The sequence below is a fragment of the Rhinolophus sinicus genome, linkage group LG12 (genome assembly GCF_036562045.2).
Source record: "Rhinolophus sinicus isolate RSC01 linkage group LG12, ASM3656204v1, whole genome shotgun sequence".
Lineage (NCBI taxonomy): Eukaryota > Metazoa > Chordata > Mammalia > Chiroptera > Rhinolophidae > Rhinolophus > Rhinolophus sinicus.
The window spans coordinates 55,728,108-55,744,370 of NC_133761.1; the positions used below are offsets into that span (position 1 = coordinate 55,728,108).

Here is a 16,263-nt window from a genome sequence, read left to right on the forward strand (position 1 = left end):
TCATATTAAATTTCCTGATTTGGATAATTTTACTGGGGTCTTGTAAGATAATGTCCTTATTCTTCAGAAATACACATTAAAGTTTAAGGGTAAAGGGGCATAATGTCTCAATTTGCTCTCAAATAGTTCAATAGATAGAGAATGAGATTAATAAAGCAAATATGATCGATGTTAACAATTGGTGAAGAGTATATTAGACTCCCTTGTACTATCTTACAATTATCAAATTAAAGTTTTTAAAGTTTGCTTAATATTTCCATATTGTTTTGTATCTTTATGATATCCTATGCCAAAGATCAAGGTGCACAAATCTCTAAGTTTTGAAGCTTTCTGTTCTTTAATTCTGGTGGGTCTTAATCTTAAAATTTCCAAGATGTTCTTTCTTTTGCAGCTTCGGTTTGGAATCTAATTGTTAAATGGTAGGTAAGGAAATTGCAGAAAAAGTTAAGCAATGACTAAGGTTACAGAAAAGGCGGGGGGGTGGGGGACGCACAATGAAAGCAAGGAGATTAATTGGAAGTGATGGTAGTGGTCAGCTTGTCAGAACTAGTATCATTTCCCCATTCACGGGCAAGTAAATGATTGGTCCTTTTATCTATCATTGTTGCAGATTTTAAAATCCTTTGAAGTTATTTCTTTAGTTCTTCTACCCCAGGGTTATTTAACATTCAACAAATGCTTTATGCCTAAGTATTTCTGACACGTTTGCATATTTATCATACATTATTTTTATCTCCACTAATAGATTGTAATTTCACTCTTCTCCTTAGGATATTACTATCTCTTCATAGAATCTGGCACAATTTGGTCTGAAATGAATTCATTTTCTACATTGTTTTTTTAAAGTTAGTTACTTTCTTGGTAGGTTGTATTGAAGTAGAATTTCTACATATGGAATCATGCTTTAAATACATTATGGAGCTCTCATTATAAAGGAAAACCATAAAAAATCCTTTAAAAAGTGAGTTGTCATTCTCTAATTTAATTTGTCTATTCCTTAAATCCACTAGTTAGATACAATTTTGTTTTGCATGAAATGGGCCATGTTTTTTTTTTCTCTTTTCCCTTATCTCTCCACTTGGGATCAACTAGTTAACATCTACTGCTGATCTTAACAACATAATACAACCTTGGAAACAATTTAAACCACATCCTGCCAGTAAGCTCATTCACATTGTCCTTTGTTTATGTATATTGGATCTGTGCCCTTATATTCCCTCCACGTTTTTTTAATAGAGAAAATTTCAAAACAAATGGTTGCTTTGTTTTAACTATTAAAATCAATGTTTGTTTTGAAGATGCTTTCCAATGAAAACAAGTACTTGTAACTAAAACAAACATTTTAACTTCTAGGAGGTGCTTTGGGTTTGAAATACGGTTTTGTGCCAGCAGAATTCCATAGGACCTTTGCAAGATACTGGCCTCAAGTCCAGAATGGACATATGCATCTTCAGCTCTATGTTTCTATTTTCATATTTGTACAGGGATAATAGTACCTTTCTTCTTTCGCTCACAAAGTTAGTATGAGCCTGAGCTGAGACAGCAAAAGGGTGGAGTTTTGAATTCCTCAGATTAAAGATGTTCAAGTCAATTTACAACATTGTGACACTGCACGTTATCCTGACCCCTTATCCATCTGCCATCCCGGTCAAGGTGTGTGTGGCGGGGATAGGTTAAGATCAGGTGCAGTGAAGTATGCTAAGGGGTGGTGTAAGCTCTTCAATGGCATCTCACAGGAAGATGAGCTTTATGTATGAAAAAGCGGAAACCAATTTTTCCTATTAGCAGATTTGTAACATACATAGAGAGAAGAATAAGCGCATAGATGAACGAAGAAGAGTTTTGAGAGTTTATATAAACTGTAATTTCACTATGTTGTTGTTTTTCCTTTTTAATTGTAATAAAAAACACGTAACACAAAATTTTAGACGTTACTAACTGTACAGAGTTTCGGTAGTGTTAAATATATTCACATGGTTGTGCAATCAATCTCCAGAACTCTTTCATCTTGCAAAACTGAAACTCTATTATATCATTAAACAACACCTCCTCAATCCTCCTTCTCTCAGCCCTTGCAACCACCATTCTACTTTTTGTTTCTGTGAATTTGACTACTCTAGATACTTCATATAAGTGGAATCATACCAATATTTGTCTTTTTGTGACTGGCTTATTTCACTAGCATGATATCCTCAAGGCTCATTCACATTGCAGCATGTGTCCAAATTTCCTTCCTTTTTAAGTCTGAGTAATATTCTATAGTGTGTGTGTGTGTGTGTGTGTGTGTGTGTATCACATTTTGTTTATCCATTCATCATCAACACATATGGGTGGCTTCCATCTCTTGGCTGTTGTGAGTAATTCTTCTATAAATATGAATGTACAATTTTTTTTTGAGATTCTGCTTTCAATTCTTTTGGTTATAGACCCAGAAGTGGGATTGCTGGGTTATATGGTAGTTCCATTTTTAATTTTTTGAGGAACTGCCGTACTGTTTTCCATAGCAGCTCCACTCTTTTGCATCCCCAACAACATGCACAAGGGTTCCGATTCCTCCATATCCTTGTTCAACACTTATAATTTTCTGTTTTGTGCATAGTAGTCATCGAAATAAGTATAAGGTGCTATCACCTTGTGGTTTTGATTTACAGTTTCCTAATTACTAGTGACATTGAGCATCCTTTCATATGCTTGTTGGCCATTTGCATATCATCTCTGGAGAAATGTCTTTTCAAGTCCTTTACCCAATTTTTAATTGGGTTATGTTTGTTGTTGTTGTTGTGTTGTAGGAGTTCTTTATGTATTCTGGGTATTAACCACTTATCAGATATATAATTTGCAAACAGTTTCTCCCATTCTGTAGGCTGCCTTTCACTCTGTTGATTATGTCCTTAGATGAACAGAAGTTTTTAAGTTTGACATAGTCCCATCTATCTATTTTTTTCTTTGTTGCCTGTGCCCTTGGTGTCATATCCAAGAAGTCATTGCCAAATCCAATGTCATGAAGCTTCTCCCTGTTTTGTTTCTAGGAGAGGTATAGTTTTAGATCTTATATTTACATCTTTGATCTGTTTTATTTTTCACATATGGTATAAGGTAAGAGTCCAACTTTATTGTTTTGCACGAGGACATTCCATTTTTCACAGCACTTTGTTGAAGAGCCTGTCCTTTCTTCATTGAATGGTCTTGGCACCCCTGTCAAAGATCATTTGACCGTAGGAGACAGTTCATTTCTGGATTCTCTATTCTATCCCTTCGGTCCATATGGTTGTGCTTATGCTAGTACCCAAAGCTCTCGTCCTCCATTCCATCTCAGCTACTTATTCTCAGAGTCATGTTGTAGACTCTGTCGTGATCACTAACTGCAACTTTTTATATCTGTTTCAAACATCCCAATCTCTGGCCAGCTCTTTCTATCTTTGCAGCTCACTCTCTCTACTACAACGTTAATAATCCTCTGAACCCACAACATCCAGTGATCCCACTAGCTTTTTAGGGTCCCTTCTTGCCTAAGTGCTCAAATTCCATTGATGGTCATTATCATTACTCCCTTCTAAAAGTCCTCTACTCTCTTGCTCTTTCTTGCTTTGTCTTCTGCTTCTGGCTGAAATATAGTTTAAAACATTGTTAAAGTATGATTAGATCCAACTCTCTCCTTACTCCTGCCTGCAGTAGAGAAAAGCAACAAGGCTGACTGTTCTCACTTTAAATTCATGCTCATGACCCTCCAGTGGAGGGTCTGCTGCTGCTCTGCAATCACTGTATATTTCCCAAGTGCACTTCCTCTGACATTTTTCTAAATGATTATTTCACACCTTCTCTCTTCTCAAAACTTCAGTAATCTCCCACCTCCTCACCCGCATTCGGGTTCTCATTTCAATGACAAGGTAAAAGAAATCAGAGAACTTCTACAAGTTTCCATCCCACGTCTACCCATCGACCTGTACCCAGCCGAGGCTAACCTTCCGCTTATGTATTAGATCCCATCTTCTCTACTCAAGGAATCACCCCATCAATTTTCCTTTCTTTCTATTGAAATTTCTCTCTTTACCGAATGCTTCTCTTCAGCAGCCAAACACGCCATTAGTTTTCCCATCTTAAAAAAAAAAAAAACTCTCTTGACCTCACATACTCTTCCAGCTACTACCCGTCTTTCTCCTTCCCTTCACAGCAAAACCACTTGAAAGAGTGGGCTGTGCTTTCTGCCTCTAATCTTATTAAGGTCACTGGGACCTACTGATTGCTAAATGTAATGGCTAATTTTTTGTTCTCGTCTTACTTGATTTGTCTGGAGCATTTGGCACAGTTGATTGCTCTACCCTCTTTAAAACACTTTCTGCCCTGGGCTTCCAGGTCACATGTCGTCCTCATTTTCCTTCTAACTTACTAGTCTCTCCCTCAGTCTCTTCTTCCCCATAACATTAGATAGAGCCCTCAGGGCTCAGTCCTTGGACCTCTGTTTATTAGCTACATTCGCTGTCTAGGTGATCTCATCGAGTGCCTTGAAAACAAACATATCTCTAGTCCAGTCCACTCCTGTGAATTTGAGATTCAAATGTCCAACTGCCAAAGGAATATCTCCACTTGGATGTCGAACAGGCATATCAAACTTAGTACATCCCCAAATTACCATTTCCCCAACCAGGCTCCGTCAAACCTGCTCTTTCCATAGCATTCCTCATCTCAGTTAATGGTGACGTCACTCTTCCTGGTGCTCAGACCCCAAACCGTAAAGTCATTTTTTTTTTTCAAAAACAATGTTATTGAGATACAATCCAAATATCGTACAACTCACCCATGAAAGTGTATAATCCAGTGGTTTTTAGTATAATCACCAAGGTGTGCCACCATCACCACAGTTAATTTTAGAACATTTTCATTACTCCAGAAAGAAAACCCTCCGCCCCTTAGAAGTCTTGACTCTTCTCTTTCATCGTCCATATCGAACCCATCAGCAAATCCTATAGGCTGTACCTTCAGACTGCGTTCTGAATGTTTCTTCTCACAGCCTCTACTGCTTTTCCCAGCCACCTCCACCTCTTGCCTGGATGAACATGACAGTCTCCTAACTAGTGTCCCTGCATCTTCCCTGGTCTCCTTTCAGTCTGTTCTAAACCCAGCAGCCAGGGCCATCCTATTGTAACATAAGTCAGATGTCATCTCTCTGCTTGATGGTTTCCGTCCCACTCAGTAAAAGCCCAAGTCCTTACAAAGTCCCAGAAGACCTGACACACTCTGGCCCCCATGACAGCTCTGACTTCATCGTTTACTGCTGTCTTCGTCACTCCTGAGTTTCAGTCAGACTGGCTTCTTTGCTTCCTCACAGTCAGCATTCTCCCTCCTCCGGTCACTCTCTCTGCCTGGAAAGTCATTTTCCTAGGTGTGTCCCTTCTTTCCGTGAGTGCATTTACCATCAGGCAAATGAAGCTCAAGCTTCAGGATCCTTCCCTTGCTGTGCTCCCCTTCGCTCACTTTCAGAGAACGCTTTAATGAAGGATGGTGAGCGATGATGAGCTGATAGCAGGGAGGCTGAGTATTTGAACCTCAATATTCCAATGAAGTCTCGAGGCAGCTGGGTATGATCTGCCCCTGATTCCTGTGGCTGTAGGTCAGTAGGTCTCAAAATTGTGATCAGAGACTTGCGTCAGAAGCGCCTGGAACATTTGTGAATAAGGGGCCTTCTTGGGTCCTACCCCAGATTTCCCGAGTCAGAACCTCTGAGAGTCTTCACCGTGAAGAAGCTCACGCCTGTTTCGTAGGCACGGTATGTATGGGGCTTGATTTTCTGTATTTGTGTTCTCACCCCTTGTCCATCCCAGCCTGGGAGAAAGGTGCTCTGTTTAGATTGCATAAATGTGTGCTGAAGTTAATAGTACTGTACGAATTCCGATTTTCTCCTCAGTTAACTATGTAAGGACTCTTTTCCACCATTTTCCTTTTACTTTCAGGCACCAGCCTCTCCTTGAGTGATTTTCATGAAGCTTTGAGGGGAATAGGTCATCCAATTTTTAAAAATTTTATCTTTGAACTTTTTAAATTCTTGTTTTTATTCAACTTTTTTGATAAGTAAATGTTTTTTCTCCCTCCCCGCCCCCCCCCCCCAATTTGGATTTGTAAATCTTTTCAAGATAAACTTAGCTCATTTATCTTTGGATGCTTCAAGTACCTAACATAGTGCATTGAGTTCAGTTTGTCTAGGAAAGAAATTACAAGTGCAAATTTAGGAGTTAGGTCCAGAAAGTTTGGAAAACTCTGTCTTCAGGCATATATTGCTGAATGGTGTCCACAGGGTCTGAGGGCATTTCATCATTTTGTTTTGTATAAAAATGTTCTTATAAACATTTATTGAACCAACATTAAAATTTGAAAACATAAACTACCTCTATTTCTGCCATTTTAATAGAGTAGTTTCACATCTTTGCAATTCCTTATATACTGCACTCACATTTCACATACTTATAAACGTAAAATACAGTTTTATTCTGATTTTTAATTTTTTTTTTGGCAAAACATATCAGAAACATCTTTTCCTTGATGTTATACAAGGTTGATAATTATAATGTTAAATGTCTATAAAATTGCCTATCCATTTACTAATTATTTGAGATTTTGGTTGTTTCTAATTTTTTGTTTATATTATAAATGATGTAATAAACATTTCGTGCATATAGCTTTTACCTTTTAAAACATTTAAAAATAGGCTTCTCAGGAATGATATTAGTGAACTAAAGAGTTTGAATATTTTAAGGTCAAAGTGATTAATACTGGAATATAAAATATTTCCTCATTGGTAGAAATCAGGTAACTAGTTAAATGTTTAAAGTAATTATAAACCTGTAATATGTCTCCTCTACTTCTTTGTATTTAAAAGTGCATTTTCCTTTATTTGTATATTTAAAAAATTTTATTTGTATAAAAGTGCACTTTCCTTTATTTGTTTAGTGGGAATGCTGTTTATCCAGGATGGTCAGGAATAGCCTCGAATGAGGCCTTGGGGATATTTGGCGCAATGCCAGTGTCACTGAAGCAAAGGAACGCATCAGAGGTCCTGAGGCAGAAGTGTGCTTGAGAAGATGTGAATGTGGGGCACAGGTTCGGGGCAGACCCTGTAGGGTCCTACGGGCCATGTAAACACTTTGGAATGTAGACTGAATAAGAACGGAAAGTATTGGGGAGTTTTGAGCAGAATCCCGTGAGCTGGCGTATTGTAAATGGCTCCCTCCAGCCACAGTGGGGAGAACAGTAAAGGAGCCAGGGGACTGGAAGCAGGGAGACCAGTGAGGAGCTTCTTGCATTAGGCAAGAGATGACGGTGGCTTAGACCAGGGAGGAAGAGGGGAAGGTAGTAAGAAGAGATCAAATATTGGATATCCTCCTCATGCAGGTGAAAATAAAGAAAATCTGGATGGAACAGAGAGGAGTCAAAGATGACTGCAAGATCTGAACAAATGAAAGAATGAAGTGGACACTTCCCGAGACGGGGAAGCCTGGGAGAAACAGGTTTGGCGTGAGGGGCGTCAGGGTTGTTTTGAACATGTTAAGTTTCCTTTTAAAGTCCGCTTTATAGAGGTATAATTTGCATGCAGTAAAGTGTGCACATTTTAATTATACAGTTTGAGGAGCTATGTTGAATGTATATTGTCATGCAACCATCTCCACAGTCTAGTTATAGAACAAAAGTTTCTCTTGTGCTCCTTCCCGGTCAGTCAGCACTCCCTGCATGCCTTGCTTCAGGTAACCATTGATATGCATTCTATCATTGTTACGTTTTTCTGCCCCAGAGTTTGTATAAATGGAGTTATAAGCACTGGGAGAGAAACAGATCAGACATGGGCCACTGCCTGGTCCAGTGTTTCTCAACTTTTAAGTTCCTGCCCTCTTTGATAATGATAGAAATCTCAGGTCCTATCCTGAGATATTGGGTGTGTCCATAGAAAAGCATGCCCCATGTCTTCTACTTTCTTATGACTTTGAGAATCACTGCTTCTCTGTATTCTCTGTCTCCAAGAAGATCTTGTTGAACATTACTTTCAGGAGTTTTTACCATAAAAATATGCATTTTCTTTTTCCCCAATGTTAAATAAGATTATAACATTATAATGTAATTTCAGCTTATTTAGTTTACTTCTCTAGGTTCAGAGAAGTCACGCTCATTGGTGGGGTGGTCCTTGCTTTTGAGAATCACTTGTCTGTTCTAATAATCACATGGAAATTAGAAGGGGGACCGATCACATTGATTTGCTAAAGGACGTTCTGAGGAGAGGTTGTACAGAGTTTTGCCTCATCCTGCCTCACTTCAAGTGCTTGGCCTTTTATGGATACCAAACATTTAACAATCACAGACCAAAGCAATTACTCATGTCTTTGTTTTATATTCCTTGGCTTCCTGTTATTATTTTTAATAGTCCTTCCATAATCATATAATAGCTTCATTTATAAGGTCATTGGGATCCAGGAAATAATGAGTGTTCAAATAATTTAGCCAGAGACTTCGAATAGCTATAGGAGACAGGATATTCCCAGCTGGGCTGTTGATGGTAGTGTTGTAGGCTTTAGATTTCACCGCAAAGAAATTTAAAAGTATTACATTGCAACTGCAAAAGGAGAAGATATAAACATTGGGATCTACTGTGTCCTAATAACACAATTAAAATTTAACTAGCGGGATACCAGCTTTCAGGGTGTTCCTCCATGGAGGAGGGTTCAAAATGAAGGAAGCAGTTGATTTATTTAGGGAACCACATCCTCCTTGTCTCCTCCCTCCTCCTCTGTATAATAACGCTAATTGTCGTAGTGAGTTTTGTACTTGGTCTTCATTTTCAGCCCAAGATTTCACAGCTTTTTCACTGATGCTCAAACCATCAAAGAGAAGGTAGCAGAGAGTAGGAATAAAGAAACATTGAGAAAGAAAAGAGAGAGAGAGAGAGAGAGAGAGAGAGAGAGAGAGAGAGAGAGAATTGCATTCATTTTTCTAGTTAGTCTAGAATCAGTGCATGTGTTGTGTCATCCGTAGGAAACTGGATGACATTGTTTCAGTCCCCATAGGTGTTTTTTCGGCGGTTGATGGCTCTGTCACACAGTATTTCCTTTGTGAGAGTCTACAGGAAAATTTTTCTCTGGTTTCAACCAGGAATAGTTATTCTTTTCCTGTGCAGCTAATTGCTTTAATCTCAGAGTACTGGGCATCTTGAAATTGATCGTGTGTTTTTCCCTCAGTCCTGGAAACTTGAACATTCAAAGTTCAGACTTTGGGGCTCCCATTTCTACCCAGCAAATAAGCCCACCTAGCTTCCTTCTATTTTTTCTACCCTTATATTCTCTCCATTCTGATTTTCTTACTTGATTTTATTTTAGTTTTATTACAGTGTATTGTAGAATTATTAAGACATTTTACATCCTTTTTGGAAACAATAACATACATAAATAAATAGTTAAAAACTTGAGGGAAGAAACTCTTAGACAGTAAGGAATCTTGGACAATTATCCAGTGGTTTTGCAGTTTAAATTTTTATCAGAGGCAGTGTAATGTAGTGTTTTTTAAATTATTATATTAGTTTCAGGTGTATAGAACAGCATAATGATTAGACATTTACACCCCTCACAAAGTGATACCCCCCCCAAGTCTACCACCCCTCTGACATCGTATATAGTTGTTACAATACCATTGACTATATTCCCTATGCTGTACTTTACATCCTGTGACTATATATACAGAGGGTGCAAAAAAAAAAAAAAGCATACACATTTTAAGAAAGGAAAAAACTGTATTAAAATTGTAATACTCAATATATACCGATAACAAAAGATGAATACAAGTCATATGTATACATTTTTGAGTACCCCTGGTGTATATACATATGTGTATATATATATATTTAATTACAGTTGACATTCAATATTATTCTACTTCAGCTTTAGGTGTACAGTGCAGTGATCAGGCATCTACACAAGCTGTGCAGTGATCCCTCCAATAAGTCCAGTACCCATCTGACACCCTACATGATCTTTACAGCATTACTGATTATATTCCCCATACTGTATTTCACATCCCCGTGACTATTTTGTGACTAACAATTTGCAGTTTCTAATCCCTTCACCTTCTCCCCCATCCCTCAACCACCCCTCCCATCTAACAACCATCAGTTTTTTTTCTGTATCTCTGAGTCTATTTCTGTTTTATTTGCTTGTTTATTCTGTTCTTTAGATTCCACATATAAATGAGGTTAGTAATGCAGTGTTTTAAATGCACAGGTTCTGGAGTCTGGCCATTGGGGGTTCAAATCTTCACTACTGCTTACTTCCTGTTTGATCTAAGGTAAGTCCCTTCATCTCTCTATGCTGGCAGTTTTCTGCCGAAGCAGCTCCATCTCATGTTTTCATTTACTTAGCATTAATACAGGAAACCTATTGGCTTGATTTAATCTTCTAGGTTCTCTGTATTTACGTCACTATCTTTTCTTCATAATATCGTCAGTGTATTAGTTATGTGTATTTCTGTATAACAAATTATCCCCCACTTAGCAAATTAAAGCAGCACACATTTCTTATGTCATTGTTACTGTGAGTCAGGAATCTGGGAAGGGCTTAGCTGAGTCCTCTGCTTCAGGATTTCTGACGAGGCTACGATCAAGGGTGTGATCTGAAGGCTCAACTGGGGAAGAATCAGTTTCCAACCTCATACACATGGGTATGGATGGGATTTAGACCTTCACGGGTTGTTGGGCCAAGGCCTCCCTCAGTGCCTTGCCATTTGCTTCATCAAAGCCAGCAAAAGAAACGTTCAACTAGTAAGATGAAAGTCGCAATCTCTTGTAACCCAATGTTGTAAAGAATTGTCTGGTCTTTGCTCCTGGCTCCTGGGAGGTAGCCTCTCAGTCCTTAGAATTCCGAGTTATAGGAGTGTCTTTGTTATTCATGGTCGGCTACTGGCCCACACCTGAGTTTTTGCAGAGAAGATGACTCAGGATGGGAAGTCAGAATGACCGACCTTGTGAGGACAGAGTTGGAACTAGCTCATCCTCTGGGGACAGGAAGGGCGTGGCACTTGAGTTTAGTCATGTCACAGGACCAATAATTAAATCAATCCTGCATAGGTGATCAAACTCCAGTAAAACTTCTGGACACTGAAGCTCAGGTGAGCTTCCTGGGCGGTGAACACATTGATGTGCCAGGCAGTTGATGTCTTGTTTCAACAGGGAGAGGACAGGGAAACTCTGCATTTGTGACCCTCCCCAACTTTGCTCTGTGTGTCTCTTCATTTGGCTGATCCTAATTTGTATCTTTTACAATAAAATAACAGTTGTAAGTATAGTACCTTCCTGAGTTCTGGAGTTGTTCTAGTGCATGTTTGAACCTGAGAGGGTGGTGAGAATTCCCTAGATCCCAAGCCAATTGCACATAAGTGCTCGTGGCTTGGGGACCCCCAAACGTGTAGCTGACATTGAAGCGCAGGCAATCTTGTTGGGGATTGAGCCCTTAAATCTATGGCATCCGTACTCTCTCCAGGTGGTTACTGTCAGATTGCGTTGCGGTGTTGCACCTGAACATGAAGTGACATCCCGTTACCTTTGTTCTTTTCTGTCGGTTAGAAGCAAGTCATGAGGTTCACCCCACACAGTAGGGAATTACATTAGTCCATGGACACCAGGAGGCAGGGAATGCTGGGAGCCTTGTCACAAGCTTCCCATCACAGTTAGCATGGCGCGCACAGTATGGTGACGTGTCTTACGACATCTTGATTGGTTACGTGCACATGAGATCATAGATCATGGAACCTGAACGCTATCATGGATTTTAGATATTGTTCAACCTCTTGTTTTACATGAGAAAAGTCAGCCTTAATAAGTGCACGTGTGTTTTCTGACAGCATGCAATGAGCTAGTGTCAAGGTCAGGACAAAACTCAATGCTCTGTTCCCAATACCGTGCTGACTAAATGGTTCAATTTAGTCACCAAGTAAATCGGAACTGCTATGGATAAATAGTTACATCCCCTAAAGCACATCGACAAAGCTTATGGTCTTTTTGCAGAGATAGGAAAGCACCAAGGATGAGAAGATTTAGGTAGGGTCAAATATTTTGGAAGGCAAAGATTTTTACTGGCAGAAAATTGTGAAAGCTAAGCTCTTTGTTTCCTGCACATGATGCATTGATTTTTTTTTTTTTTAATTAGAAAATCAAATTAAGAACGAAGCATAGAATTTCAGAGGTTGGAAAACAAGGTGCAGAAGCAAAAGGGAATCAAGGTTCAGACTAATAGTTTGCAGAGTATTAGTAAATGAATTCAGCTTCTTGATTAGTGTTATGATCCTGGGCAGAGGAGTTCTAGAACCAGTACGGAAATGAATATTGAACAGCCCTCCATACTCGGGTAGAAATTGTATGATGAGCTAAAGTGGTTTGACCTCAAATAAGATGGGCAGGAAAAAAAACACTGTTAGGACAAACAAAAACAGCTAATTGTGGCTTCTCTAACTGGCTCACAAATAGCTTCAATTGTGACCTCTGAGCCGATGGCCAGGAAACAGCGGCCATTTTCGTTATGGAGGTTGGAGGGAGTGGGCAGGAAGCAACGGTGAACTTCACTTTCAGCAAAAGCAGCAGGCAGCTTGCAAAGTCAAGTTAAACTTCACACAGAGATTCAGGACTAACAGTGGCTGTGGCCTCCAAAAGCATTTTGGGGAGGAGGAACGTCTTATAGCAGAGGCGTGACCACAAACATGTCACTGACTCTCTATTATCTTCACCAACAAGACCATGCCCATCAATGTATATGTGTAAGTCGCCCTGATATTCCAGGAGAGCTCTCTCTCTCGTCACACTCCAAGTGCATCCTTGTTCTGTGCCAACGAGGTTACTCAGCTGTCGTCAGTCACATCATGACATTCTTAGCCTCAAACTATCTGTCTACACCTTACTTATTTTTCTGAACCAGGTAAAGTCTGCTATCCTGTGGGAAGCCTTCTCGTACCACTCCACTTTATCATTTCACAAAAGCCTAGTTTATACATACTAATTCATTTAATCCTTATGAAAGCTTTAGGAGGTAGGGACTATTGTTAGCGTCAAAGGAAGCCTCTGAGATAGAAGCATCTAGAAAGGAAAGAAAAGAAAAGCATCTAGAAAGGAAAGTTTACTTGCAAAGAATACAGGAGAGTCAGCCTGCAGAAGGTCTGGCTCAGCAAATACACAAGGATTTAAAGGAATAAAACCTAGGAAGTTACCAAGGTTACCGAGTATCTGTTTATAGTAGAAAAACAACAACTTTCTCACATGATTATCCTACTCTCAAAAGTCGTGACGTATCTTCAGACACCAGCACAGCAAAAATAAGTGATAAGTTGTTGGGGTTTTTTAGGGAGTTTATGGGAAATAGTCCAGGTTTTATTATTTTGGGGACCACAATCAGTCAGGATAATGGTGATTTGGGTTTATCTCAGATTCAAAGTGTTTTTTTTCCTCCAGCTATGGAATGTAAATTGGGTAATCATATTGGAAACAAGGCAAAGTGTCAGTTTTTGCTCCTACATCATCTCCCACCCCCACCTTGGCTCTTTACAGATCAAGAGGCTGAGGCAAAGAGAGGTAAAGCAGCTTGTTCCAGGGCACAGGCCTGGCAAGTGGCAGAGCCAGGCTTTGAACACAGGCGGCTGGGCTCCACTGTAGAAAGATGCCTCTTCATTCACTAGTGAACCTACCTTCTCAGAAAGTTAGGAGCTACGCAATGCCTGCTCCATTCATTTATCATTTCATGTCTCATGGCCTTATACTATTATTTCATGTTGCATATCTGATTATCTCATTTGCCCCCTGGACTGAAGGATCCTGAATAAGCTGGGACTTTGTTATGTTGGCATTTAGTCTAGCACTACACATACAGTTGTTGCTCTATAAACATTTGTGAGTGGACGAATGACCTTCATGAATGGATGAATGACCTGTAGGTCCATTTCCACCTGTACACGTTGGTGGGGGACTGCTCATTTTTCATCAAACCTTGCTTATACTCATGGTTAGTCGAAATACCTGCAGCATTATCTTTGAACAAATGCAAAATGTTGAAACTTATAATTCAGACTTCTGTTAGGATCCAGAAAGACCTGCTGTTGGCTTAGGAATGCAAAATTGAAGTTATTTTTCTTCCTGTTTACATTTGAATACTTCCTAGGCTTTCTGAAATGTTATTGAAGGACAAAATTTGGGGTGGCAGCAAAGGCTGCTGCCATCCAAGGACATGGTTCCCAGTCTGTCCCCATAGCAATGACCAAGGGAAAAATGGCTTAATCCTCTTATGCTTTCGTTTTCTATAAAACAAGCTTAAGAATCTACCAGTATGTACTCCCCAAGGAGTCAAGGTGACAAATGTCAGCAATAAGCTTTTCAAGTGAAAGAGATTCACAATAATGAAGTTTTTGCTAAAAGGCATCAATATGCTTCACAGGTTAGAAAAGGAACCACCTTTTCGTTTTTAGTGCAAAATAGTGTGTTCTTGGCACTATCTAGAGCCGATTGCTGGTCAGGCATCAATTATTGGTGGGTTATTTTATGACCACATTTTAAACTCTTGAAATAAATGGTTCCTGTCACAGAGCTCGACACATCATTATACCACAGAGGTGTCTCCAACAGTACCACCTTCTTCTCTGTAGCTTAAAAAATAATCTTAACTTCCTCTAAGTATTTACATAGTGCATAGTATTCTTGCCTCTGCAAAATGTTGGCTTCAAGATGCATACTTTGGATGTCATTCTTTTGACACAGAGAATTTCGTAATGTTTTTTAACGTACCAGGATATTATATTCAGATAATTTTTTTCCTACTCAGATAATTTTTTTCTCAAGTCAGTATAAATCCCTTTTTATGAGAAGTGAAGAAAACCAAACGACTGTTCAGTTTCTCTCTGAAGATATTATAGTAGCATGCTACCTTAAATATTTTTTTTGGAATAAGTCAGGTTTTATACAACACACAAGGGAACAAATTTTAAAAACTAATTTTGGTACAAGGATGAACTCTCCAAGGAATTCACAGAAATACATCATCATTCTATTTTTGGGTAAGCCAAGCACTGTGGCATTATAAGACAATCAAAGATTTGGTTCTAGGCATAAGCAGTTATTGTAATTGTTATGTTTGCCCACTGACTATTGGTTTTGGCTCTTATTTTTTCTTTATTTTTTTCTGTTTCTCCTGAGGAACCATTTCACATTCTCTTAACATGATCAAGAATCCCCCTACATGTTCTCAGAACTAGGGTCTCTTGAGGTTGGGTTTTTTGGCCGCCCTTGATCCTAGCTTGGTGAGTTTCTATTCTCTGCTAAATTTGATTACTGGCTGTTTAAGTATGGCTTAAAGGGCTCCACAGAAAAGGGCTGATGTGACAAGAATCGACCCAACGCATGGCGATGAGCTGCCCAGAACAAAGTTGAGTGGAGTTGTGTCACCCAGCAAAGTACCCTGCCATTTTGACGTCCTATCCTGCACGCATCGCCTTGTCCCCCGTTTCTAAGGGCCATATTCTGGAGACGTATATAATGAAATAGACAGACTCCCCACAGATTGGGGCGTGTTTAGGGCAGGGAGGACCTTGGCATCATTGTTTCACTAGGACCCATGACAGTACCTGCTCATGGTACAAGCTGAAGAAACATCTGTTGAGTAAATGAATAAAATCCCTTTAAGGGGTATCTATTGGTCATAATGAAAAATGGAATGTAATTGTCTCATTCCCACTTACTATCTGTTTCAATCTCCCTTTCCCTGTTTGTCTGTCTGTTTCTCCCTTTCCTATGATCTTGGAAAGATGGAGAAGGGCTCCATTTGGGGGACCCTCGTTTGCAGCTCCTCTGTAACTCAGAGCAAAATGTTTTTCAAGACACAGAAGAATAAGGGGGGGCAATGAGGATATAATTCTCCAGGGAGGCCCTGTCTACGTGACAGGGACATGGTTCGTGTGAGGCAAGCAAACCCCCAGTATGACACGGCCATGGTCTTAGCAGTTTTGCCTTCCTAGAATTTCTTCAGGAGAGTCAAGTCACTAAACAGACCTGCAGCATATTCTGGACAAGGACAGTCTAGTTCTTTGGTGGGACCTAGTTTTATTTTTAAATATTGTGCAGACATTGGATGGGTCCTTTCCATCTGAAAACTTGGCCTCTTAGTTCTGGAAAATTTTCTTCAATGATTTCTTTGATGATTTTCTCCCTTCCATTTTTTCCTATCCTTGCTTTATAGAACTCTCGTAATTCAAATGTTAGACGTTCTT

General features: G+C 39.4%; 1 protein-coding gene across 3 annotated transcripts in view; it reads left to right on the forward strand.

Annotated features, from left to right (window-relative positions):
- Positions 1 to 16,263, forward strand: part of TP53BP2 (tumor protein p53 binding protein 2) — a 135,581-nt gene that overhangs the window by 34,862 nt on the left and 84,456 nt on the right. For all 3 annotated transcript variants that reach the window (XM_019716049.2, XM_019716050.2, XM_074316943.1), the window contains 2 exons: positions 7,384 to 7,499; positions 10,251 to 10,314. The gene's annotated coding sequence lies outside the window, so the exon portion shown is untranslated. The remainder of the gene's footprint in view (positions 1 to 7,383; positions 7,500 to 10,250; positions 10,315 to 16,263) is intronic.